At 45.6% G+C, this 11,598-nt stretch overlaps 1 long non-coding RNA gene across 1 annotated transcript; it reads right to left on the bottom strand.

Moving 5' to 3' along the window:
* Positions 1-411: 411 nt before the first annotated feature.
* On the bottom strand, positions 412-5,510 carry LOC140693805 (uncharacterized). Its single transcript, XR_012069510.1, has 3 exons — positions 5,277-5,510; positions 838-950; positions 412-622 (listed from the first exon to the last, which is right to left on the bottom strand). It is a non-coding gene; the product is annotated as an uncharacterized lncRNA (long non-coding RNA).
* Between the last annotated feature and the right edge of the window lie 6,088 nt (positions 5,511-11,598).

Raw genomic sequence — 11,598 nt, 5'->3', positions numbered from 1 at the left:
CGGATGCAGACCCTCCCCCAACACTGACAAGATGCAGCAGCCATTGGGATGGCAGTTACCTGTTGGATTCCAGGTGGAATGTTGGTGTGTTCCACGAGGCTTGTTGTGGCTGTTGGATCCTAGGTAACCGGGCCGAGTTCTGTGGGTGGATCAGTGTGATGGAGGGGCTGCAGGCCTCTGTGGAGCTTGGCTTAGGTGTTTGGTCCGGGAAGCTGTGTAAGTTCGAGATACTTCTGCTGCCCAAAGACCTGAGTTCACAGGTGAGTTTCCAGAACCTGAAAGGGCAGACAGTGGAAGATCTGCCTGTCATCAGCTTACTGGTGAGGCTCCGAGGTACTTTCAGACTTGCCCAGTCCTGGTGAAGTCGACTTTAGGGGAGTCACGAAGAGAAGCTGGCCGAAAAGCTGGCTGCACGGATTGAGGAGAGATGCGAACACATGGATGAGAGATGTTCTGCTACAATGGAGAATACTGGCGTGGAGACAGCTGTAGAGGATACCAGGCTCAAAAGACATTCAGGAGACATATTGAACCTCGCTGATACTGGCAGAAACATACGGAGTGCCAACGTGGACTTGAGGAAGTTCCTCAATTCTCTTCTCCAAGAACGGGTCCAAGGTCCCTGACGTGTGCAAGAGAAGAGATGGCAGAGATGATCAAAACGCTCCTGTTCTTGGAAGAGGTCGTGAGAATCCACACGTCCCAAGGGGCCTTCCCAAGCCATTCAGACCAAAATTCACCAAGCCCAGGTAAGCCTTTTCCCAGGTTTGGGCCTAGCTAGCAAGCACTTGCCCTTCCCTCCCCTCCACTCACGCATCCATTTTGAAGGTTCAGTACCTGAGCGGCAATGAAGTCATTAGGAGAAGGGCAAGTCCCTCCTAGAATCAGAGTTCCTCCAGCTTCAGACTCTGTGAACAACAGTGAAATCCTTAAAGGTCAAATATTCTCGGCTGAAATAGATAGGAATTGAATACTTAGCTCACACCTAGAAACGATGGCCTTCCGCTAGATTCAGCAAATGTTGTGTTTATGTCTTCCCTGGGGTGAAGGGAGTGTGGTAAGAGAGGGGAATCTGACTGAACTTGAATCTGTATTAGGCCTCAATTTTTCAAGACAGTATAGGTAAATAGTACAAGTCAGAAAAATAACTGTACTGTAAAAGTCGCCAATGATATAAAAGACACAGCTTATGTGGATCGTCTTTCACTTGAGTCAAGCCCCCGTGGGCACTATATCATGCGGGTGCAGACTTGGTTGCGTTAAATGGCTTTACCCAACATGATCGGATGATTAAGCGTTCTCATCACTGATAGAAGAACACCTGGTTCTCCATAGACTAGCATAATTGCAGCAGGGTTCTCCTAGCTAGAATGCCTCTAGGTGCTTTTGGATTCAAACCTACATGTATATATTTGGTTTCTTTCCTCTTGTATTTTCCTAGAGAGGGATGTTACCCCTTGAAATGCCAATATTGGCCAGTAGGTGTCATTGGGAGTAAATGGCACCAATGCACAAGTGTATCCAAGTTTGGGGGTTATTTCAAGTTTCCAATAGTTATTTCATGGTTCCTGTTGGTTTCGGAGGCTTCAACCGTAAAGAGCCGACATGAACCCTTTAACAGTTTGGACTGCCAATTTGCATTCTATCTGTCTAGGTTTTCCGTCGAGCTGACAAAATGTTACCAAAATTGACAAGTCTGGCTTCTAGGTCGATTGAGTGTGTTTCAAAAAATAACTTCATTTCCGTATAACTCCCAAAACATGTAAATGAATTCTTTTAAACTTCTTAAAGACTGCAAATGAGATATCAACACAATGTCAAAACAGGTGTATTCGGACCATCCCTACCACCACGGCTGTATAGAAACAAAGAGCTAAGCAAATATCACATTTCTGTGAAATGTATCTGGATAGTGTTGATTCATCGATGCCCAGTTGGCAGAGAAGAAGTGCAACCTGCACTCACTCGCTCCCATGAACAGAGCAATGGAAACATCCACTCACCCAGCCCTTGGCACAGGACACTTGCCGAAGAGAGGTCTGTTACTTCCAAAGACAGGATGAGGCCTCAGGACACCTGGAAGCAGGAGAAGGCAAAGCAGGAAATGGAATCCAGTGAGGGTCTGACCCCTGGTGATGGAGCAACAAGGGTGAAACTCTGTTTAACTTGGACGCACACTCTCAAGCGGACAGGAGACATGGGATAGAAGGTGATGTGCTGAGATTTACAAGAGTGCACAGCAGATGCTTGGCTGACAGAACTCAAAGAAACCAGCGCAAAATATCCCCACAGTTGATTCGGAGTCCAAGATCCCAGCTGCCACATTTGAGGTAGCAGAGGCAACGTTCTTTGAGGGATAGGGCTACGAATGATGGCACACGCTGAGTCTCAGGGATCTGGAGTGCATTGTGGGATGTGGTGGGTCGAATCAAGAGAGCAAACCAAAATGTGTACCAATGATAAAGCATCAAAACTGGTCACGTGGTTGAGATTACCAATATGTCCCATGGCCACACCCAGTGCATCTGCAGGACCAGGGACCAATTGGGCATTTTGCCAATAGAGCACGTGTGGGGCTGAATCAGAGATATCGTTCATCTGGTCTGAGGGATCCAGGGGGCCTTGGTTTTGAAATCAGAATGAAAAGCCTTAGGATCTGCTACATTCATAACCTGGGCTGGGATTATGGTTTGGTTTGAGGCACAGGATGCGCAACAGCTGTGTGGTTGCCTTCGTGCACCCGTGCCACAAGGATGAGAGGACAAGGAATAGGGGTCCAAGTCCACAGCGTTAGAAGAGGAAGCATTACCTACAGCCTTATCTCCCTAAAGCGGATGCTACACTTTGGATGGCACCAGCACGGTACGGCACCGAGGACACCAAGGTAGGTCTGCGGGATCATTCCAGCAGGCCCTGATATGTGACATCCATAGATATGCTTCCACTGGTGTTTCTGTAGACAGAGAAGCTCTGAGAAGAACTGCTTTCATTGGCACATTCCCGTGGAACTACAAAGCACAAGCACACTCTCAGTTTGCTGTTTTGGAAACACTCCAAAATGACATAGAGCAGAATGCAGAGCTGAGAACCTTTAAAAGCTTCATTTCCACAAGAGGAAGTGTCCTGCGCACTTTCAGAATTGTGAGATAAGCATTATCAAAATGAAGTTATGCAAATCGAAATAGTATTGGTTTTTCATCAAAACTAATGCAACAACAGCAATTGGAGATATACCAGACTACACACACAGGAACACGATATGGCATCAATGTCTAGGAGAAATTGTCCGCACAGAAATCCCATGGAATTGCGTAGAGCCAAAAGTCTAAAATTTTCACTTAACAAAGCCCTAGAAGTCCACATTACATACCTGATATTACCTGAGCAGTAGAGGTGAAGAAGTACAGTAAAAGAAACAGGAAGTACCATTTTCAGTTCCAAAGATATTGAAGGCCCAAAAGATAAGCTTTCAAACAACTAGACTGCAAAACGCTATCCAGACCATGTGTTGAAAATGGAGGTCAGGAAATCACTGAAAAACAACAGTGTCTCAGAATCACATAAGGCAGAATACCGGAAAAGGGGAAGAGAAAGTCTAAAGACGAGCCAAAAAATATCAGGAAACTCAATGGATGTGATAATATCAGGGCTAAAATTTAGTCGTAAGCAGACTAGATAATGCAGAGGGACGCGTGAATGACTGTGAAGACATGGGATCAGAAAAACCTCGGTCAGAAGCAGACATAGGAAAGCAAGTGCAAAGCAATGTAAACATTGCTGTTGAACCCTGGGTTAAGACAGGGCATGAAAGACTAGAATTCATAAGGGTCCCAGATGGAAAAGCAAGAGATAAGGAAACAAAAAATGTCTGAAAATTTATCTGTAGAAAAATCAGACTGAAACTTCCTGAAAGCCAAGAAAGAATCATGTATGCGAATTCAGGAATTACACAGCATCCAAAGGAGGTGGAATCCCAATAGACCTACCAGCAGCTGTATGATTCAAATCAACAAAGCTCACGAATATCACAGTGATTTAAAATGCACCTGGAGGAAACAACATAGTCACAAGGGAACCTCAAGAGGGGATTCAGCTGATATCTCGGCAGCAATATTGCAGGAGAGGGAGGAGTGCCAGGACACAGACCATATCCTGAATGGCCAAATGCTGCCACCTAGGGGAGCCTATGCCACATGACCGCCATTCCTAATAACGGCAGAGCTAGAAAATTCCACAAACCGGCAAATCTTAAAAGAATTCAGCAGTTCAAAACTTATCCTACAAGAATGGTTGAGAAATCTACCCTGAATAGAAAAGCAGCAAGATGAAATGGAAAGAAGAAACCATTATTGGAAATGCAAGAAGAGCAGGAGTGGCAAAGAAGAAACAAGAAGAAGGCAAGGAGGACATCAAAACCCTAAAGATGGGAGAGGGAAGCAGGAAATCATAGGTGATTGGAAGCACTCTCTTAAGTGAATCAGCTTATTTGACTCTCTGTTTCAAGCTTAAGGAGAGATGCATGGCCTGTCGTGTTTGCAATACAAGCGAGAAGCAGACCAACAAAGAATCAAACCAACAAACAAACACCAAAATGGTACGGTTGGCTGATATTTACCAAGGGAACCATGATTATTCAAAAGAAAATACTTAAGGTGATGTCAAGGATCATTCAGCATGCATCGACCCATTATCGCGGCTTGCATGTACTCAGCACACTTGTATTCGGAGGCGTGCATTCATATTCGTAAATTTTGATTCATAAGAACATATCGTGACCTAACCCTAATGCCGATTTGGAATCAAATGGATTCCTAGTCCGTGATGTAGACTTGTATGTCTTCCAACAGGATGAAGGAATGCCATATTCTAGGCTACGTAGAGAAGAATTGTAAGAAGCCTATAACAAAGGCAAGTAGCTCTGCCAAAGTGTACTAAGAGCAAAAGAGACTGACAGCAAAGTGCACATTGGGGTTGGTTTCATTTCTTGGAATTTCAGCCCCCATGAAACCAATGGATCCATGTCCTGAGAGTGCGGGTGTTTCAGCAGAAATCAGGCGACGCATATGTATTCCGGGTGTACGGATATTATAGGAACATAAGTCTCCTTTAGTGGGTCTCTGTGTACTGTGAACTGTTAGAAAGTTTAAAGACGTGTGAAACCATCAACTGAAAAGGGACACACTTCCCTCCATTGGTACTGTGCATAGAGACCTGAACAAAAGGAAAGAGGGAAGAAGAAAGGCCCATGGGACGCTAGTGGGTAGAATCACATTTACCTTAGGAACTTCTCGTCGGATGCAGCCCCTCCCCCAACACTGACAAGATGCAGCAGCCATTGGGGATGGCAGTTAGCGGTAGGATTCCAGGTGGAATTTTGGTGTGTACCGCGAGGCTTGTTGTGGCTGTTGGATCCTAGGTAACCGGGCAGAGTTCTGTGGGTGGATCAGTGTGATGGAGGGGCTGCCGCCCTCTGTGGAGCTTGGCTTAGGTGTTTGGTCCGGGAAGCTGTGTAAGTTCGAGATACTGCTGCTGCCCAAAGACCTGAGGTCACAGGTCAGTTTCCAGAACCTGAAAGGGCAGACAGTGGAAGATCTGCCTGTCATCAGCTTACTGGTGAGGCTCCGAGGTACTTTCAGACTTGCCCAGTCCTGGTGAAGTCAACTTTAGGGGAGACACGAAGAGAAGCTGGCCGAAAAGCTGGCTGAACGGATTGAGGAGAGATGCGAACACATGGATGAGAGATGTCCTGCTACAATGGAGAATACTGGCGTGGAGACAGCTGTAGAGGATACCAGGCTCAAAAGACATTCATGAGACATATTGAACCTCGCTGATACTGGCAGAAACATACGGAGTGCCAACGTGGACTTGAGGAAGTTCCTCAATTCTCTTCTCCAAGAACGGGTCCAAGGTCCCTGACGTCTGCAAGAGAAGAGATGGCAGAGATGATCAAAACGCTCCTGTTCTTGGAAGAGGTCATGGGAATCCACACTTCCCAAGGGGCCTTCCCAAGCCATTCAGACCAGAATTCACCAAGCCCAGGTAAGCCTTTTCCCAGGTTTGGGCCTAGCTAGCAAGCACTTGCCTTCCCTCCCCTCCACACAGGCATCCATTTTGAAGGATCAGTAGCTGAGCTGCAATGAAGCCATTACGAGTAAAACAAGCCCCTCCTAGAATCAGAGTTCCTCCAGCTTCACACTCTGTGAACAAAAGTGAACTCCTTAAAGGTCCAATAAACTTGGCTGAAATAGATAGGAATTGAATACTTAGCTCACACCTAGAAACGATGGCCTTCCGCTAGATTCAGCAAATGTTGTGTTTATGTCTTCCCTGGGGTGAAGGGAGTGTGGTAAGAGAGGGGAATCTGACTGAACTTGAATCTGTATTAGGCCTCAATTTTTCAAGACAGTATAGGTAAATAGTACAAGTCAGAAAGAGAACTGTACTGTAAAAGTCGCCAATGATATAAAAGACACAGCTTATGTGGATCGTCTTTCACTTGAGTCAAGCCCCCGTGGGCACTATATCATGCGGGTGCAGACTTGGTTGCGTTAAATGGCTTTACCCAACATGATTGGATGATTAAGCGTTCTCATCACTGATAGAAGAACACCTGGTTCTCCATAGACTAGCATAATTGCAGCAGGGTTCTCCTAGCTAGAATGCCTCTAGGTGCTTTTGGATTCAAACCTACATGTATATATTTGGTTTCTTTCCTCTTGTATTTTCCTAGAGAGGGATGTTACCCCTTGAAATGCCAATATTGGCCAGTAGGTGTCATTGGGAGTAAAGGGCACCAATGCACAAGTGTATCCAAGTTTGGGGGTTATTTCAAGTTTCCAATAGTTATTTCATGGTTCCTGTTGGTTTCGGAGGCTTCAACCGTAAAGAGCCGACATGAACCCTTTAACAGTTTGGACTGCCAATTTGCATTCTATCTGTCTAGGTTTTCCGTCGAGCTGACAAAATGTTACCAAAATTGACAAGTCTGGCTTCTAGGTCGATTGAGTGTGTTTCAAAAAATAACTTCATTTCCGTATAACTCCCAAAACATGTAAATGAATTCTTTTAAACTTCTTAAAGACTGCAAATGAGATATCAACACAATGTCAAAACAGGTGTATTCGGACCATCCCTACCACCACGGCTGTATAGAAACAAAGAGCTAAGCAAATATCACATTTCTGTGAAATGTATCTGGATAGTGTTGATTCATCGATGCCCAGTTGGCAGAGAAGAAGTGCAACCTGCACTCACTCGCTCCCATGAACAGAGCAATGGAAACATCCACTCACCCAGCCCTTGGCACAGGACACTTGCCGAAGAGAGGTCTGTTACTTCCAAAGACAGGATGAGGCCTCAGGACACCTGGAAGCAGGAGAAGGCAAAGCAGGAAATGGAATCCAGTGAGGGTCTGACCCCTGGTGATGGAGCAACAAGGGTGAAACTCTGTTTAACTTGGACGCACACTCTCAAGCGGACAGGAGACATGGGATAGAAGGTGATGTGCTGAGATTTACAAGAGTGCACAGCAGATGCTTGGCTGACAGAACTCAAAGAAACCAGCGCAAAATATCCCCACAGTTGATTCGGAGTCCAAGATCCCAGCTGCCACATTTGAGGTAGCAGAGGCAACGTTCTTTGAGGGATAGGGCTACGAATGATGGCACACGCTGAGTCTCAGGGATCTGGAGTGCATTGTGGGATGTGGTGGGTCGAATCAAGAGAGCAAACCAAAATGTGTACCAATGATAAAGCATCAAAACTGGTCACGTGGTTGAGATTACCAATATGTCCCATGGCCACACCCAGTGCATCTGCAGGACCAGGGACCAATTGGGCATTTTGCCAATAGAGCACGTGTGGGGCTGAATCAGAGATATCGTTCATCTGGTCTGAGGGATCCAGGGGGCCTTGGTTTTGAAATCAGAATGAAAAGACTTAGGATCTGCTACATTCATAACCTGGGCTGGGATTATGGTTAGGTTTGAGGCACAGGATGCGCAACAGCTGTGTGGTTGCCTTCGTGCACCCGTGCCACAAGGATGAGAGGACAAGGAAGAGTGGTCCAAGTCCACAGCGTTAGAAGAGGAAGCATTACCTACAGCATTATCTCCCTAAAGCGGATGCTACATTTTGGATGGCACCAGCACGGTACGGCACCGAGGACACCAAGGTAGGTCTGCGGGATCATTCCAGCAGGCCCTGATATGTGACATCCATAGATATGCTTCCACTGGTGTTTCTGTAGACAGAGAAGCTCTGAGAAGAACTGCTTTCATTGGCACATTCCCGTGGAACTACAAAGCACAAGCGCACTCTCAGTTTGCTGTTTTGGAAACACTCCAAAATGACATAGAGCAGAATGCAGAGCTGAGAACCTTTAAAAGCTTCATTTCCACAAGAGGAAGTGTCCTGCGCACTTTCAGAATTGTGAGATAAGCATTATCAAAATGAAGTTATGCAAATCGAAATAGTATTGGTTTTTCATCAAAACTAATGCAACAACAGCAATTGGAGATATACCAGACTACACACACAGGAACACGATATGGCATCAATGTCTAGGAGAAATTGTCCGCACAGAAATCCCATGGAATTGCGTAGAGCCAAAAGTCTAAAATTTTCACTTAACAAAGCCCTAGAAGTCCACATTACATACCTGATATTACCTGAGCAGTAGAGGTGAAGAAGTACAGTAAAAGAAACAGGAAGTACCATTTTCAGTTCCAAAGATATTGAAGGCCCAAAAGATAAGCTTTCAAACAACTAGACTGCAAAACGCTATCTAGACCATGTGTTGAAAATGGAGGTCAGGAAATCACTGAAAAACAACAGTGTCTCAGAATCACATAAGGCAGAATACCGGAAAAGGGGAAGAGAAAGTCTAAAGACGAGCCAAAAAATATCAGGAAACTCAATGGATGTGATATTATCAGGGCTAAAATTTAGTCGTAAGCAGACTAGATAATGCAGAGGGACGCGTGAATGACTGTGAAGACATGGGATCAGAAAAACCTCGGTCAGAAGCAGACATAGGAAAGCAAGTGCAAAGCAATGTAAACATTGCTGTTGAACCCTGGGTTAAGACAGGGCATGAAAGACTAGAATTCATAAGGGTCCCAGATGGAAAAGCAAGAGATAAGGAAACAAAAAATGTCTGAAAATTTATCTGTAGAAAAATCAGACTGAAACTTCCTGAAAGCCAAGAAAGAATCATGTATGCGAATTCAGGAATTACACAGCATCCAAAGGAGGTGGAATCCCAATAGACCTACCAGCAGCTGTATGATTCAAATCAACAAAGCTCACGAATATCACAGTGATTTAAAATGCACCTGGAGGAAACAACATAGTCACAAGGGAACCTCAAGAGGGGATTCAGCTGATATCTCGGCAGCAATATTGCAGGAGAGGGAGGAGTGCCAGGACACAGACCATATCCTGAATGGCCAAATGCTGCCACCTAGGGGAGCCTATGCCACATGACCGCCATTCCTAATAACGGCAGAGCTAGAAAATTCCACAAACCGGCAAATCTTAAAAGAATTCAGCAGTTCAAAACTTATCCTACAAGAATGGTTGAGAAATCTACCCTGAATAGAAAAGCAGCAAGATGAAATGGAAAGAAGAAACCATTATTGGAAATGCAAGAAGAGCAGGAGTGGCAAAGAAGAAACAAGAAGAAGGCAAGGAGGACATCAAAACCCTAAAGATGGGAGAGGGAAGCAGGAAATCATAGGTGATTGGAAGCACTCTGTTAAGTGAATCAGCTTATTTGACTCTCTGTTTCATGCTTAAGGAGAGATGCATGGCCTGTCGTGTTTGCAATACAAGCGAGAAGCAGACCAACAAAGAATCAAACCAACAAGCAAACACCAAAATGGTACGGTTGGCTGATATTTACCAAGGGAACCATGATTATTCAAAAGAAAATACTTAAGGTGATGTCAAGGATCATTCAGCATGCATCGACCCATTATCGCGGCTTGCATGTACTCAGCACACTTGTATTCGGAGGCGTGCATTCATATTCGTAAATTTTGATTCATAAGAACATATCGTGACCTAACCCTAATGCCGATTTGGAATCAAATGGATTCCTAGTCCGTGATGTAGACTTGTATGTCTTCCAACAGGATGAAGGAATGCCATATTCTAGGCTACGTAGAGAAGAATTGTAAGAAGCCTATAACAAAGGCAAGTAGCTCTGCCAAAGTGTACTAAGAGCAAAAGAAACTGACAGCAAAGTGCACATTGGGGTTGGTTTCATTTCTTGGAATTTCAGCCCCCATGAAACCAATGGATCCATGTCCTGAGAGTGCGGGTGTTTCAGCAGAAATCAGGCGACGCATATGTATTCCGGGTGTACGGATATTATAGGAACATAAGTCTCCTTTAGTGGGTCTCTGTGTACTGTGAACTGTTAGAAAGTTTAAAGACGTGTGAAACCATCAACTGAAAAGGGACACACTTCCCTCCATTGGTACTGTGCATAGAGATCTGAACAAAAGGAAAGAGGGAAGAAGAAAGGCCCATGGGACGCTAGTGGGTAGAATCACATTTACCTTAGGAACTTCTCGTCGGATGCAGCCCCTCCCCCAACACTGACAAGATGCAGCAGCCATTGGGGATGGCAGTTAGCGGTTGGATTCCAGGTGGAATGTTGGTGTGTACCGCGAGGCTTGTTGTGGCTGTTGGATCCTAGGTAACCGGGCAGAGTTCTGTGGGTGGATCAGTGTGATGGAGGGGCTGCCGCCCTCTGTGGAGCTTGGCTTAGGTGTTTGGTCCGGGAAGCTGTGTAAGTTCGAGATACTGCTGCTGCCCAAAGACCTGAGGTCACAGGTCAGTTTCCAGAACCTGAAAGGGCAGACAGTGGAAGATCTGCCTGTCATCAGCTTACTGGTGAGGCTCCGAGGTACTTTCAGACTTGCCCAGTCCTGGTGAAGTCAACTTTAGGGGAGACACGAAGAGAAGCTGGCCGAAAAGCTGGCTGAACGGATTGAGGAGAGATGCGAACACATGGATGAGAGATGTCCTGCTACAATGGAGAATACTGGCGTGGAGACAGCTGTAGAGGATACCAGGCTCAAAAGACATTCAGGAGACATATTGAACCTCGCTGATACTGGCAGAAACATACGGAGTGCCAACGTGGACTTGAGGAAGTTCCTCAATTCTCTTCTCCAAGAACGGGTCCAAGGTCCCTGACGTCTGCAAGAGAAGAGATGGCAGAGATGATCAAAACGCTCCTGTTCTTGGAAGAGGTCATGGGATTCCACACTTCCCAAGGGGCCTTCCCAAGCCATTCAGACCAGAATTCACCAAGCCCAGGTAAGCCTTTTCCCAGGTTTGGGCCTAGCTAGCAAGCACTTGCCTTCCCTCCCCTCCACACAGGCATCCATTTTGAAGGATCAGTAGCTGAGCTGCAATGAAGCCATTACGAGTAAAACAAGCCCCTCCTAGAATCAGAGTTCCTCCAGCTTCACACTCTGTGAACAACAGTGAACTCCTTAAAGGTCCAATAAACTTGGCTGAAATAGATAGGAATTGAATACTTAGCTCACACCTAGAAACGATGGCCTTCCGCTAGATTCA

This window comes from Vicugna pacos, unplaced genomic scaffold, assembly GCF_048564905.1.
Source record: "Vicugna pacos unplaced genomic scaffold, VicPac4 scaffold_20, whole genome shotgun sequence".
NCBI classification, from domain to species: domain Eukaryota; kingdom Metazoa; phylum Chordata; class Mammalia; order Artiodactyla; family Camelidae; genus Vicugna; species Vicugna pacos.
This window is presented reverse-complemented; position numbering and strand designations above follow the sequence as displayed.